Source organism: Corythoichthys intestinalis, chromosome 1, assembly GCF_030265065.1.
Source record: "Corythoichthys intestinalis isolate RoL2023-P3 chromosome 1, ASM3026506v1, whole genome shotgun sequence".
Classification (NCBI taxonomy): Eukaryota; Metazoa; Chordata; class Actinopteri; order Syngnathiformes; family Syngnathidae; genus Corythoichthys; species Corythoichthys intestinalis.
In genome coordinates, this window is record NC_080395.1 from 3,944,361 (window position 1) to 3,957,170 (window position 12,810).

The window sequence follows — 12,810 nt, forward strand, 5'->3', positions numbered from 1 at the left end:
TCTTTTTCCCACGTAGTTTGTGGTCAACCCGGATTAAGGTAATCTGGCATTAGAATTTTTTTCCCATAAATCCTGCCAGCCCACCTAATTGAGAAAGGTGTTGTCAAAAATTGCACCGTTAATCACTCCTGGACAGAAATTGGTTTTATCCACAAATAAAGAAATTAAATGAAAAAATGTGCATTGTTTCATTTTGAGGAATGAGTGAGAATGTTTCGCAGCATGGCATACTGTACATCAAGGATCCTCAACCACCGGGCCGGGGACCATTACCGGTCCCTGGCTCATTTGTTAACGGACTGCAGAGAAATAATAAATCATTTGTTAATGATTGTATTGACTAATCCGAGTAGAGATCTGTATGCGTTGCCCTCTAGTGGTTGGCTACCATTACTGGGGTGTTTGCACACTTATAGCATCTCGGCGTCAGTCAGTGTAAACAGTAACGTTAGCTGCTGTTGGCCCCAATGGCGGACGGAGTACTTCTGGTCGTTTTGGATTTAGCTTCTTTTTTTTTTTTTTTAAAACATTGATGTACGCTTGTCCTCAATAATGATGCAGGCACATAAGATTTGTTCCCAGAGATAATAAGCCCCCACGTTAGCAAATATGACTGAAAAGCAGATGTCTTTGAACAGCTTTTTTCCGGGGAAAAGGGCACCTGCTGAGCCAGTGGAGGAGCCTACAACAAAGTCCGTTCTGCATAACGTGGCTGAAAGCAAGCTGTCCAGATGATTGTAAAGCATCATGCTCTTCTTAGAAACATCTTTTGACAAATTTGCGCTTCAATGTAAATTCTGGGGAAGTCGCGAGTCACCAAATGACCTGACATTCCGGCACTTGAATCAAGTCAGCAAAATCATTTTTCCAGTGTATTTATTCGTTTTTCTCAATTGTTAGGGGATTTTTATCAGGTAAAAGTTTTACTGTTCTAGTAAGAAAAAACAACATTAGATCCTCTTTTTTACATGAAGTGAAAATGATTGTGGTTAAAACATTGAGGTCAAAATGAGCAAAACAATTTCAAGTGTACATTTTCTTTTATACACTACTAATCAAAACCTTAAGAACAGTTTAAAAAATTGCAAGAATTTGCCTTTTGCACTGTTCTATCTTAAGAAGGTTCTCCGTAGAGTTTCAAAATGGAAAAAGAAGAAATGGGAACAACAGACCAAATGTTTTGAGCAGGAGTTTATTGAAAAGAACAATTTAACCTTTTAACATCTGAGCCTATTTTGGCCGAATTTGCATGCATTTGATGTTGCCTTTATATTTCAAAGAAAAAAATGTTTACAATGGCCAAGTTGGGTCCCTTTTTTCAGGACACCTTGAACTTCATGTCCAAACTGTTGTTTTCTTCACTGACCAATTATAATTCACATTTTGGACCCAAAACGACAAAAAAAATCCCAAAATGTTTTTTCAAAATTTGTAATGTTGATGTCCCATTGACAACCAAACATGCTCGACCAACCGTTTTGAAGCTTGATAATATTTATTCAACTTGTTAGGATAAACATTCAATAGAAAAAAATAAGATTGAATAGTTTTATGTTTGACAATTGAACACAAACAGCAGGTATGGTCATAGGCGTTTTTGGCCTTTACACATACTATGGTCAAAACAGGTTATATACAGTGCAAAATAGTGAGGAAAAAGATTATATATATCATCTAACACAAAAAGGGTTTGGAGGATATCTCTTTGTGCAGTTAGGTGTTGTACACATCACCTTATCAAAAGTACATACGTTCATGCGATCAAGCTTCTCGAACACACATCTACATAAAATTGAAAAGATTATAGTGAAGAAAAAAAATATATAACATTGTAAAAAGTATTTTAAAAAATATTGACAAGTAGTTCAGTTCAATTCAAATTTTTCAGGCATGCGACCCAATAAAGTTTTTTTTTTTTTTTCCCGCACTCAATAACACTTCTTCTTGAACATGTCACGGAGCTGCGTCACAACACACAACGTCACACAGCCTACTCTTTTGCCGTTTGCACGCTGCTGTCACTTCTCGCCGAGACGATGAGTCATCCAGAGAAAACAACGACAAATACGGCTCATCTTCTTCAACGCCGGCGTAGGATGTGGGTTCACGGCACGATTCGACAGCACCGCCAGCTCGGTGAATACTAGGGTTGGGAATCTCTGGCATGAAGCCGATTCGATATGTATCTAGATACACAGGTTACGATTCGATTAAAAAACGATACGTTTTTAAGGCCGAGCGATTCGATACAGTTTAAGAACGATACGGTTCGATAAGAGTGAAAACGATACGATAGTAAACATTTGTTGTGTGTGTTCGTACAGTATTTTAAAAATATAAAAAAGTAGAGCTGAAACGAATACTCGAGTAACTCGAGTTTAAAAACTGATCCGAGTAATTTTATTCACCTCGAGTAATCGTTTATTTTGACAGCTCTAAGCATCACGTTTTGCTCGGACTACTTTTAATGCGGGACAACACGCTGATGTCACGTGCGTAGAGGAAGAAGCAAAAAAAAAAAACTTAATGCAGCCGACAACCACTACAAACGACGCCGACGTTACTAAATACTAGCCCGCACATGCTACGTTAGTTGCAGGTAGCGTCCAATGAGTCTCCTAGAGATCACATGTATGTTGAACTAGATGCACAATGACAGACTAGGCCGCGTCTGGGCAGCGTTAGCAAACAGCCGCCATCTTAAAGCAGTAGAGCGCTAAGTGCTAATAAAGAGCGCGAAGAGCTAATATATAAGATTAATGTTACTGTCACTACTAGCTCACCTTACGTTAGCCCTGCGGAGGGCTAGGTTTCAATTAATTAAGACAACTTTCGATGCGTGGCTAACGTGTCTTACATACAGGCTTTAACATAACAGTGATGAGGGTGTCAAATAAAAACTCAATAATGCTAACTATCAATTTTAGCTCAGTAGTCATTGCTGGATAAAACACCAAGTAGCACTAGTCCCTAATGTGCTCCAATACAGCCTGTATCATACATTTATTTTGAACACTGCAAAAACTCAAAATCCTATCAGGACTTACAGTTTAGACCAGGGGTGTCCAAACTTTTTGCAAAGGGGGCCAGATTTGGTGTGGTAAAAATGTGGAGGGCCGACCTTGGCTGACATCCATTACGTAAAACTATTTAAGGAAATGTTCGCAAGCAATTTATGTGACACATTTGCTTTATTTTTTAAAAATTTTTTTGGTGCTGAAACGAATCGATTAACTCCAGTATTCGATTAAAGAAAAAAAGATTCAAATTAAGTTTTGCTGCTTCGAGTATAGGTTTAATTAAAGTGATACACTGCCCTCTAGCCTGCCTCATTTCACATGGCTGAATCCAGCTGCTCCATGTTAAAACCAACATAAGCCAAGTTTTTTTTTTTTTTTTTTTTTTTGGATGTATTGGTATATTTAGCAGTTTTTTTTCTGTGTGTGGGAATATGTGCCATATGTCAAGAGCATTGTAAAAAAAAAAATTTTAAAAACGTTAGTATTTTATAGCATTTAAGCTAGCAGACATTTGCTATGTAAGTTAGCCATGGTTCTTTTGTCAATCCTTATTTTTTATACCGTTTGAGGCTCAGCTCAGGTATTTTAATTTTTCATGTTCCTTATCCGATTCCTCGATTATTCGAACTAAATAGTTCATCGATTAATCGATTCGTCGTCTCTTTGCAAATGAGGCAGACAAAGCTGTTGCGTATTTTAGTGAAAAAAATAGTCCAATTTCCACCTATCCCTGAAGCGTCGGCCGTCGCAGTCAACAGTTTTTGTTGATTGTCGCCATTTTAGAAAATTGGGAGTAAAGGGTCACACGGGGTAATGTTGCTTAGAGTGCTGCTGCCTTTTAGCGGGTAAATGAGGAGCAGCATTTAGTGTGTAAGCTACTTCATATGCTGGCAGCAGTACTGCTGACCAATATATTATGTCTATGCGGGCCAGATGTTAATGATTATTACGGCAGAGGCTGGGGGCCGGATGAAATTGGACCGAGGGCCGCATTTGGCCCCCGGGCCGGACTTTGGACATGTCTGGTTTAGACTAACTTAAAACTTAACTAGAACTTAAAAATGGCTTGACACAAATAGAAATTCAACTGAAAAACGTGGGAAAAAATCCTAACTTTTAAGTGATGTGTGTTATCAAGCGTAAAGGCATTTTTAGGTGTGTTTATATAATATTTATGGCGGAAAACACACAGGTGACTTGAAGGTCCGCTCCGAGACCCCCAATTTAGCCAACTTTCAAAATTGTCCGATATGCATGTGTTATACATCACTGGAAAGCTTAAAATCTCAATTTTCTGGGTGAAGAAAAATTTTGAGCAGGAAGGCATTTTTTTTTTAAAATATTTTTTAAACAGCAAAACCCTATCTAGAGGTGGGAGCACGCGAGAACAGAATTACAGACGCCATGACTTTAACGAGTTATTATCGCGTACTTACATTGTTTCGTTCCAAAAACTCCATGTAGCATGTATCACTGAGTGTCAAGACACATGCGCAGCCCATCTCTCCTCCAACCGCCCAGCAAAGGAGCCACCGTCCCCCCCCGGGACCCAGGGTGGTCCCCCGGGCCACCCACGCGCCCATCAACCGGCCTTCAGGGATGGCAGGAGGGGACGCATCACCAACCCCACGCCTACACCCACCCCCGCCCGCCCACCCGGGCCACGAGCCACAGCCCCCCAACCGGCACGGCACGCCACGGGACCCCCAGCGGCCCACCAAGCCCCAGGCAAGGCAGGGTCCCCCGCCGGTGCAGGCGACACCCCGCTGATACGCCCAGCCAGAGAAGAGAGGGGAAGGCGGAGGCAGGAGAACGCCCAGGAACTGCCACGGGGCGATGCAAGATCGGAGACCCGACCCCCCAACCCACTCCCGCGGCCGGCAGCCGAGGCAGAGGGGAGGCCACACCCCGGGAGCCACGCCATATAGAAAAAGTGTGGGACCCACCTACCACCCTATTACTGTGGCTGCCAGGTTCCCGACTGGCAGCCATCACCCAGCACCGTGATGGGGGTGTGAGGGGAGGGTAGTGCAATGTATGCATTAAAATAGGAGAGCTTGGCTTGGGGCAGTGGGACCGCAGCATGGAGTTTCTGTCTAAAGGTTTTTTGAGTGAAAGCAGTGAATTAGTAATTTTTGTTTTATTCTAGTTACATCTGAGATGCAATTGTTGGCTGTTTTCAACAATATACATCAAAAATAAAGACATTGATTGACTGAAAATGATAAAATGTCTTGTTTTCTAATGTATATCTATAATTGCTCTTCACCTAAAAATATATTTGTTTTATCAGATTACTCGATAGAATTTTCAGTCGATTACTCGATTACTAAAATATTCGATAGCTGCAGCCCTATAAAAAAAGACCACATTTTTTAATAGCAAAATTAACAAAATTTCATACCAATGTTACGTTTTATTTTTTATGAGAAAAAAATAAGGCTTACTATATGACCGTCATTTTGTTGGATGGGATTACTCCAACACAGACAACAATAATGTGCAGTAATTCAATTACTGTATTTCCTGGTGTTTTTAACACAAGAGGTAAGTAATTTAAGTGCAAACTTTCAATGTAAACATCTTATAAACAAAAAATATTAATTATATGCAGCAGCTCTTGAAAAAAAAAAAATTAAACCTGCTAGTGTTATCATAAATAAATAATAGATTATGCTTTACGACTGGTATAAGTGGAGGAATAAAAACATAGCATTTTAGACAGGTCAATAATCATCACTTTAACCTAATACACAGCAAAGTCATTCACTTATGCCCGTGCTTCCTCATTTTTGATTGCTCATCACTGTCCATATCATTTTTGAAGGGCAGATTTTTCTTGAGTAAAATCAACTAATCCACATGTTCATGTTTAAGCAGACTGCGTTTCGTGGAAACAATATGCCGCCCTTTCCAGCATTGTAGTGGGTTATTTTTCAGGGTTAAAAATCACGATTTCTGTACCGCTCCACACTTCACACAAGCTCTGTCCCGTGCGAACAGATCTGGCTGCCTTCATCACTTCCAAGTCCGACTTTTGTTTTCCTGGGTGCGTTGAAAATCTATCACAGCACGTCGCTGCCGTCGGTGATCACACTGTCCATTGTTTTAGCATGTTGCTTCGTTGCCACTACTAGTTTCGTTTTCGTTTTGGGCTGTGAAGAAAAAGCTACGCTGCGTGCGTTACAGTGGTTTCGTTAGCTCTCGCGTTGTTATGACACGCCCGTGACGATCGGGTAATGACGGCGACTAATAGCGGTTCTGCCGAAATGCATGGGAAGTAACTTGTGGCAACCACGACTGTGAGTAGTGCTTGTCCATATTATATCATGTGTGCGGTCTCGCTCTAAGTGTGCGCTGTGTGGTGAATGACGCGCACTTGTGTCATTCACTGAAAGACACAAGCGCAGCATGTGTAGTAAAAGCTAAATTATCATATTAAGCAATGCATTGAACTAGGCATTAGAAGCCGATTCTTGTGCTCACGATAGCCGAATTCTATCTCTACTATCGGTTCACTGAATATTTAATGGCTAATTACTGTCGAAGGGTAACTTTACTATCGATACATCTGTATCTCTCACCTGGAAAACCGGATATCCGGTCGTATCGGTTTATCGTTCTCAAGCTTAGTGAATACCACCGGCTCTTCAACAAATCGCGCCTGGATGAAAGTCGCTTTCAGCGGTACACCCGACTGACCGTGGCCCAGTATGACGACCTATTGTCTCGTTTTGGTCACTACATATCCCGGCAAGACACCAACTACAGGCTTGCCATCTCTGCTGGGGAATGCCTTGCCATCCTCTCCCTGATGTGAGCAGACTTTCTGCCAACAACGCAACACGAGAAGCCATTACAGTGCGGGACGCTTTTTTTTTTTTTTTTTTTTTTTTTTTAATCTTTAAAAGTTCCGCATGCGGTGGCCGTATTACTTTTACAGACGAAAATGATGTTTTTATTACATGCACAACACTGGTCTCATATGGCCATTTTGTAATCACAACCGCATCTTACATTACAACATGGCATTGGTTGAAAAATTCTATTGTTTTCGTACACAGCTCTTCAAAGAAAATTTAAGTTTGGTGACACGCAGTCGGGCTTCGCAGTTGTGTCATCTTAGGCTGTGCTGAAAAGCGGAACCGCTTACTTCCCATTTTTCTGCTGTGGTTGCTGAACTTATTTCCCCATACAAGCTTGCACAATTACATCTGACAAAGCTGTCACAATTTATACTGATAGTGTCAGGAAAACGCGGGCAGGCAGGCGGTGTGGACCCAATTGCAGGGAAACTAAAGGCAGCCAGGGAGGTGGTGGTGATCTCAAAAAACGTTTTAATAATAACTAACAAAACACAAAGTACAACCAAAAGTAGTGATGGGTCCAGTGAAACTAATGCGCCGGCGCGCGTGGAGCAACCCCTGCGTCAGTGCGCGTGTCACTACAAGAAAATCACGTGACTGACGTATGAACTCATTGAACTGAGTCGACACAGTCATTATGCGGCAAACTGGTTCAGAAGGAAGCACTTCTGTCAACGCGATGGAGCTGCTGAAACAATCCACATCTCGCTGGTTACTTCCTCGTTGTCTCCATGCTGTGGAAATGTACGTAACACAGGGAAAACGCACTTGCCATCTTCCATTCAAAATACAATTAATTTTAAGGTAACTCTTAGTTTATTAGTGTGACGGGTACACGCGGGTCCGTCGTTTGCGGTGCGTGGAAATCACAGGCGGTTTTTCCTATGGGCAATGTTGGCGACCGCCCAGGGCGCAATCTATTTGGGGGCGCACAAGCGCCCTCGAGGAAAAAAAAAAAAAAATCCGCTTGTTTTGTAGACTAATACCGCTCATTTCCACGTCAAGTTAGTAGAGAGGGCGCTAGTGCGCCCCTTACTCAGAGGGGCCCCCGGAGGGCCAGTAGATTAGGCATTCAGAAATTTATCACACTCAGCTTACCCGCACTGTCAAAATTGAAAGTATTGAGTGTGATCAACTACCATGGAATTATTAACAGAATAATTGTCAGTTCTATTTTCATTCCCAAAAAGTATTCATACATAAGTTCAGTCAATCAGATTTGACACTGTAAGTATGTGCAAATAATGGTTCCCTAAGTTCTTAAAGAAAAGTCTTTAGTGCAATACTCAATGGTGGTTTTCATAGGCCACCTCATTATTCATGTGACTACTTAAAGACGTGGTGATTTTTCCAAGAAAGTCTATTAATGGGTCTATCGTATTCCTCATTGAATACTCTATAAGAAAAATATACCATATATGCATCTAAAATAATCCTAAACGATTTTATTAGCAATTTTAATACTCCTTTTAGCAAAGTTCCTTGGGTATGCGGTATGCCGCTGCGTACGTTCCCATAGCAACCAGTCCTGTTACGTCACAAGTGCTGCATATTCTGAGAACGAGAATAGGCGTAAATCAAACAGTAAATCCGAACTTTAAGATTTTTTTGGGTTGAATTTTAATCATATTTCACATCAATTAATATGATACAAAATAATAAATGCAAGTCTAGTATAGAAGCTCATGCAAAATTGTTTAGTACTTAATTAATTTCCTCTTGAGTTATTATTTTTATTTATTTACAATTTTTTTTGTATGTCTAATGATGTAAATATGTTGAGATGGTTATATTCTATGTGAACTAGTTGTTTGTATTATTTGTTATTTGTATGTTTTGTAGTGTTCAATAAAAAAAATTTTTTTTTTAATTTTTTAAAAAAAGAGAAAAAAGAATAGGCGTAAGCGTAAAGTGCGCATTTCGAGCAGAGGGGGCCACCCCACCTGTTTGAGGATTAATCTGTGCGTCGATGAACGAATTTAAGTATTTCCTCTTCATTAAGTTAGAGCCGTTATCAGCGCGACCGTTTCGTGTTTTTCCTCTTACGTCGGCTGGTTGATCCCACTCGTTCTCGCCGCGTCGAGGAGAGCGTTCTTTACATTATATTCGCATTGCACATTTGCTTTAAGAGGGAAGGTGTTAGTTTAGCATCTTAAAATGATGTTGTAGATCCATATGAGTGTAAATTGCTTAGTTTTCGCCACTTTTATGGCCAAGATGACCGCACGCAGCGCGCACTCGTGTTGTATCGGTCGCGAACGATTCATTCTTTTTGAACGAATTGTTTGGGTGAACAAGACCGAACTAATCACCATCTGCACTGATTCGTTCTATGAAGTTGCTGCTTGTTCGCTGCGTGGGAGGGCGTTGAGCAAGCGGCAGTGTCGTCTGACATCGCACACGACCAATCAGACGCCAGCCTCATCGCGGGCAGGGGAGGGAGCGGAAACAGAATCAGGGCGTCTGTCACTCACTTCCACGTGTGGCCAATAAGCAGCCAGCGTACAGGCAGGGGGGAAAGACTGAGTTTGGTCACTTCCCGTTCAGTGATTTGGTCCTCCGGTTCCTGACCTAGCTTGCTGCTAACTTGACTTTCCAGTAATGACTATGCGGTGAACGAGTCATAAAATGAAAGGAAATGACTTTGTCACATATTTGTTAAGTGTAGCCTATCAAATGCTGCTCAAACAGACAAAAACACCACACAAATCTAGCGAGCATGGTTTAGTGTACTACTTTTCTCAACAGATTCGGGACTACCCATGACGACATACTATCAAATTTACAGTAATTTAAAACACGGGTAGCTACGAGGCAAGCAAAAGCTGAGCTGCGGTCGCGTGACAACAGTGAAGAGGGCAGAGAACTGTCACTATATGGAGGCTTCATGGCAGCGATAATGACCTCATATGTGCACCGAAAAAAAGAATATTTAGTATGATCACCATAATACTGATTTGCAATGAAACTGTAAATACATGCCAATTTTTTCCGACTGTTTTATTTTTTTTTTTTCGTGTCAGAGCGTGTCGGTTGGTTTGACAAATTATGTTAATCCGTCCATCATGTGCTACTCAAGCGCCCAAAAACAATGCACGCGGACACGGGAGATATGTCTACATTTTTCCTAACAGACTAATGAGAGTAGAAAGGCGACATCGTAAAAAGCAAACAATTATTTCTCGTCAGCATTTGATGATCTGAGATGCGGGGACGACAGGGGAGCTGACCGGATTATTTTATATATTAATACCAGTGCAAAAATTCAATACGATCATTTTAATACTGATTTGCAATTAACTGGCAAATATCAAAATTTAGTATTGTTTTTATTTAAGAGCAGCACATTTGACAACTAGCTATTTACACTTTAGTTTTAACAATACTGACCAAAAATAATAGTGATGAGCATAAAAACAAAAATACAACAGAGCGAGAGGTAAATATGATGTGTTGGTCGTTCCATATTTAGAAATTAAACTTTCGATTTATTTTTATTTTCGTGACAGCAAGCATGCTGCTTTGGCTGGTAGGAGCAGCATTGTATATGTGATCAAGAACATGCTAAAGAAAGTCCGTGCGCCCCCGACCCCAAACCCCCACAAAAGGAAACTGTTTAACCGTGTCCTAAATCGAAATGCAAGCACGAGCCATGACTGAGCCCATAGAACTAGGACAGACGACGCGGAAGTTCTCCCTCGCTTTTGCAGCAGCGGGAGGGAGACGAGGTTGTCTGTGAAAGCAGAATGATATCGCCTGTCACTCATATCTGAAACTATGAGGAGCCTGTGTGCAAGAGAGGGAGGGACCAAGCAATGTCACTTCCCGTTCAATTATACCGCGAAGCGGTCTTTGGTGATTCGTTCGGCAACGTCACTTCCCGTTCACTAACCGAACAATTCATTTGGGCGGGGAGGGAGATGAGGGGGGCGAACGATTCGTTGAACGATTTGTTTGAACGAATCTTTTTACTGAACGAACCGGAATGGATTCGTTTACTCAAGTGAACGACAGATCCCGTCACTAGCGCGCACTTGAACCCCCCCGGTGTTCATTTTACTCCGCAAATATGTACGTCTGTCACGTGACTCAGAGTGAGAGTCAGTGGCGATCGGGCCTTTTTTTAATTGGCAAAATGAAGAGAAGTTATCCGTCTAGAAATGAAAAAAGGAAAAAAAAGCAGAAGAGGAGAAAAGGAAGCAAGACAGCGGTGAGTGTACTATGTTACTGTAGTTTTATGTCCTTATGAGTGTCCTAAAAAGCACTCTATGAGACTGAGGCGTGATTATACTTTTATTAAATATGCTATTGCTCCAAGTCCAACTGTTCCCCTTACTTGCACACGCTCAAAGGGCCCCATGTTGCTTGTTGCCTGGGGCCCCCTGGGACCCTTGCTACACCTCTGCCCTTTACTATCATGTCAACTGCTGCTGCTGAGAGTCGTGTGTGTCAGAAGAAAAGGCAGGGGGAGACGGGAGGTAGAGGTTAGATTTTGTGCCCGAACCCGAACCCGACCCGACCCGAATGTCGGGTCGGGTCGGGCCCACAATTTAAGCATTCACGTTCGGGTCAGGTCGGGTCGGGCCGCCATGCCGGACTAATAAATTATTTAAAAAAAAAAAAAAAAATGGAGAGCATGCTCTCTGTATTGCGCTTTTGCTTGTGCGTGTGCACGAACGCCGTGGCGCCGGCCGCTTTTTCTTCTTGTCCTCCCGCTGCACGGCCGAGGCGCCGCCCTCTCCTGTTCCCTCTCCTTGTCAGAGAGGCGCGTCCATGTGAGAACAATATCCCACACACTCAGAAATATGTTTAACAAACTTTCCCAGCGTTATTTCGTTGTGTGAATGCTTTGATAATTCTAAAAAAAATATGTAGATTATTTAAACATTAAGAAAATTTGCTTTTTTTCTGCCAACTCGAAGAAATGAAAATAAATTGCTGCTGCTGCGTTTTTTCCGCGTCACTCAAAAGAAAAAAAAAAATCGGGTTTTTCGGGCTCGGGCCTGCAAATCTAGTTAAGTGATCGAGCTCGGGCCGGGTCGGGCCTCAATACCAGCGGGCCGTGTCGGGTCGGGCTGGATTTTTTAGGCCCGAACTAGGCTCTAACGGGAGGGGGATCAGCTGCTCGCAACTGCAGAGTGAGTCTCACTCTCAGAGGAAAAGCAAGGTGGGGTGCGGGGGATAGACTATTTTAATAAAATAACGTAAAAAACGTAACACATTCTTGTGCTTGATGTCGGCGGGGGGAGGGGGGGTTGGGTAGTTTGGAAGTCGGGGGCGCTGATGGTGTGGTTCGCCCAGGGCGCGAAAGTAGCCAGGACCGCCACTGGTGGAAATAACACATTTGATGCCTCCAAGAGGAGGCATTGGCAGTTAGTTTAGTGGTCAGAGCACTCACTTTTCGTCCTCGATGCGTCGTGCGCGCGGGTACGATGCCTGGTCTGAACGAATTGAACGGAGTGCGTCGCACGACGCGGCTCCAAAGTCAGCGGTTATATTATTAACGTTATTTTTTTTTGCAGGTGAAATTTGTACTTTCAACCAGTCATATACAAACATTAGCCACCTCCTGACTGCTGAAACATTATTGGGCCAAGCATTAGAATGAAGTTTCTGATAATCACAAAATAAACACAGGTATAGAGCCATTCCTTTACTTTCCCACAGTAGCCTTTTTGGTAATTTTTTAGAAATTGGTAATTAAAGGGTATTAAAACACTAAGGGACTGTGAGATATCAATAGAACCGTTATGTGGCAAGATAACAAATAATAATAAAATTAACAAAAAAATAAATCGCATTCATGAGCAATTATTGAAAATAGATCGAAAATTACGAACATTTCCGAAAGTATTCCGGAAACAGCCGAACGTCATAACAAGGAAACGAAAGGTCAAGGCAGGTGCAATCGTTGTTTATCGACG

The 12,810-nt window shown here is 42.0% G+C and overlaps 1 protein-coding gene across 1 annotated transcript in view; it reads left to right on the plus strand.

Annotated features, from left to right (window-relative positions):
* Nucleotides 1-12,810, plus strand: part of LOC130927944 (zinc finger protein OZF-like) — a 31,724-nt gene that overhangs the window by 3,876 nt on the left and 15,038 nt on the right. The window lies entirely within an intron of this gene.